Genomic DNA, 3,577 nt, shown 5'->3' with positions numbered 1-3,577 from the left:
TTTTTTTTTTTTTTTTTTTTAAGATTTTATTTGTTTATTTGAGAGAGGGGGACAGAGATAGCAACAGAGAGCATGAGCTGGGGAGGAGAGGGAGAAGCAGGAGCAAGGAGCCTGAAGCAGGGACTCCATCCCCGGACCCTGAGATCATGACCCGAGCCAAAGGCATACCCTTAACTGACAGAGCCACCCAGGCGCCCTCAGAACTAATTTTTCTGATCAGATTTAAATTTCTCACATCAATCAAATTGTTAAAAAGGGAACAAAATCTGACAATTTAGTGAGCATTAAGATTTGAACTCTCTAACTTGATCAAATCACAGAAAATCTAATTAACAAGCTTATGATTTGGTCATGGCCTAAATTTAATGTGAAAAGCACTGCACTTTAATGGGCTGCATGTTTCAGTTTGAATTATCTAGATTTAAATATATTCAGGAACATTTGAGAGAATATTTACAGAGACTCCTAAAAAAAAAAAGTTTCCCTGTGGCTTCAATGTAATTGACTGGCTTTGGAAGAGATGGGTGATATTTGAGAATTTTGAAGACTCATGGGAATGTATAATATCTGAGGAGAGATTAATTCAAAAGTTTGGAAAAAGAGATTTGAAAATGCAAAAAGAAAGAGTTCGTGATTACCAGAGTAATTTGATTTGTTTAACAAGATCATTTAAAGTATTAATATGTAGTTATGTCAACAGGGATGTCTTGCTCAGATGCAACTCTGGACATCTTGAGGGCATTAAATAATCCGGAGTTAAGAGAACATCAACACAATGTGGTCTAACCAAAGATTGTCAAAGGGGAGTTAGGTAGAAGAACATACTGGAAGAACTGTACTTTTTATTTTTTTAAATTTATTTTTAAAAAAGATTTTATTTATTTATTTGACAGAGAGAGATCACAAATAGGCAGAGAGGCAGGCAGAGAGAGAGGAGTAAGCAGGCTCCCTGCCGAGCAGAGAGCCCAACGTGGGACTTGATCCCAAGACCCTGAGATCATGACCTGAGCTGAAGGCAGAGGCTTTATTTAACCCACTGAGCCACCCAGGCACCCAGTACTTTTTATTTTTTATTTTTATCTTTATTTTTTTTAAAGATTTTATTTATCATTTATTTGACAGAGAGAGGCACAGTGGGAGAGCGAACATAGGCAGCGGGAGGGAGAGTGGGAGAAGCAGACTTTCTGCTGAGCAGGGAGCCTTTGTGGGGCTTGATCCCAGGACCCTGGAATCATGACCTGAGCTGAAGGCAGACGCTTAACGACTGAGCCACCCAGGCGCCCCAGAACTGTACTTTTTAATTAATTAATTAATTAATTAACTTTAATATTTTGTTTATTTATTTGACAGAGAGGGAGAGAGAGATCACAAGTAGGCAGAGAGAGAGGGAAACAGGCTCCCTGCTGAGCAAAGAGCCCGATGCAGGGCTCGATCCCAGGACCTTGAGATCATGACCTGAGCCAAAGGCAGAGGCTTAACCCAGTGAGGCACCCAGGTGCCCCAGAATTGTACTTTTTAAAGTACAGGCAAAAGTGTTAGTGAGATTTATGGAAATAGTAGATATGACTACTAGGGAAACAGAATTGCTAACTCTTTTTTTTTCTTGTCAGAGAGCAACACCTTCTAAAACTACCTGTCCTCCAGTTAAAAGCACAGAAATAAGTACAGGAAGGTACTACATCCAAGGTAATGCAGAAATGATAACCCAAGATACTTCGAAGGACTGAGTCACCAGACCGGGGATGTGTAGCTTGTGCCTACTCTGGGTGGATGAAGCTCACCTGTGTCCCAAGGGGTGGCTCCGAGGAGTCGTCCAGGGCCCCGTCCTCATAGCCCTTACTGGCTGCATGCTAGTGCTGAGCTTCCTCCCTCCCCCCAGAGACTCCACGTTCTCGTCCTATGGAGGGCCCATAGCTGGACTGGACAGGACATGCCAGTCTCGGAACAGGCAGGCAGGGAGCCGAGTGTACCTCCTGACCCATTCGTTGAAGAGGAAAGAGAGGTCTGAATTAGGCTATTCATTGGCAAGAAGGTGTTGATTTTGAAGGTGGAGTATGGGGCGAGCTTGTAGTAGAGGGAGCAAAAGTACAACTATTTAAATTTGTTCTAGGCACAAAAGGAGGCTTTCAGTGAGGTTAGAAGCAATTTTGATCCACAAAGCCTGTGATTTGACAATTATTTTGCTCTTCTGGGCAAATTTTCTCACCCAGCTTGAGGACCCAGTTGGCTTTATGAAAGCAGCAGCTGTAGACAGCAGCAAGTAGGAGCAAGATGAGGCAAGGCAGGCTGAGTGGTGGCAGCAGAGTCTCAGGGGCATTGTGGCTGGGACGCAGTCCGCGTAGACATTCTTTGCAAGACAGCAGAGGTTTGGCAAGTAAAAGAGAATTCCTTGGTGACACAACATAGCCCTAGTTACGCTAACTGGACCCACCAGCATCTCTCTGGGCAGCACTTCAGTTAGACAAAGCACAGTCTAACTTACACAGGACAGAGTAACACAAAGGGGACCAGAGGTTATGAGTCCTTACAAATCCTCAGTTACCTCCTGTAAGTATGTAACTGAAATAAAAGCCCCTAATTAAAATATAAATTTGAAGTGTTAAAAAGTGTGAAAAAGGAAATCCTAGCAGCATTTTTTAGTCTATTCTATTCCCTAATTAACTTTCCATTCATTGTTCCTTCATGTTTTATTTATCAAATATTAATTTAGCATGAACTATCTACTAAATAATGTACCAGACACTAGAGAGACAGAAATAATAAATAAATAAATAAATAACAAACAAACGAACAAACACAAACAAATAAATAAGTAAATCATCCATCCATCCACCCATCCCTGTTTTGGGGACTTTACTGCTTGACAGAAAAATCACACAAGGAAATAGATATAAGCACGTCAGTGTGAGAAGGTACTATGATTGCTCTGATAAATTATGCACTGAATACTGGGGGTGCAGGAAAGGTGTGTGTGTAGGGGAGGAAAAGTAATTTTCCCCTTATCTTTCTAGATTCTTGGCTGAGACCCCTCTGTAATGAAAAGATTAACAGGAGAAAAACAGAAGTTCAATAACATGTGTATCTCCTGCATAAATGGGACATACCCGGGAAAACTGAGCCACTCTCCCAAATGGCCCAAGCCATCACCTTATACAGCTAAAGACAAGAGAAGATGATGGGGGTCGGTGCACAGTTATGGGAGGTTTCCAGGAAAGACTCAGTAAACAAGGGTATAGCTGTTACACAGATTTAGGTTGTTGCCTTTGTCTTCTTCGTTGATAACAGTTTCTAGAGATTCAGAGCCATCTTCCTCTTTCTGGTATAGTCAGGAAGACACCCTTACAAATGGAGATTTCCCTTGTAAATGCCGATTTCTCTTACAAAATGGTAACTTCTACTCAGTTTTCAGGGCTTTTTACTGTATCTGCCGTTTCTTAAAAATAATCAGCCTAAAATAATCCTCATGCCGAGGAGGCATATTTTGGGGGTGGCAAATTCTGCTCCTATTCAAGAGTCAGGGAAAGCTTCCCGAAGAAATTTATGTTTCAGTTAAGTCTTGAAGGAAACGTTAAGAGCT

At 41.5% G+C, this 3,577-nt stretch overlaps 1 long non-coding RNA gene across 1 annotated transcript in view; it reads right to left on the bottom strand.

The window, feature by feature from the left end:
* The window catches only part of LOC132006860 (uncharacterized), a 33,905-nt gene extending 31,941 nt beyond the window's left edge, over window positions 1-1,964 (bottom strand). The window contains exon 1 of the long non-coding RNA XR_009401241.1: window positions 1,782-1,964. This is a non-coding gene — a long non-coding RNA (uncharacterized LOC132006860). The remainder of the gene's footprint in view (window positions 1-1,781) is intronic.
* Between the last annotated feature and the right edge of the window lie 1,613 nt (window positions 1,965-3,577).

This window comes from Mustela nigripes, chromosome X (assembly GCF_022355385.1).
Source record: "Mustela nigripes isolate SB6536 chromosome X, MUSNIG.SB6536, whole genome shotgun sequence".
Taxonomy (NCBI): Eukaryota; Metazoa; Chordata; class Mammalia; order Carnivora; family Mustelidae; genus Mustela; species Mustela nigripes.
This window is presented reverse-complemented; position numbering and strand designations above follow the sequence as displayed.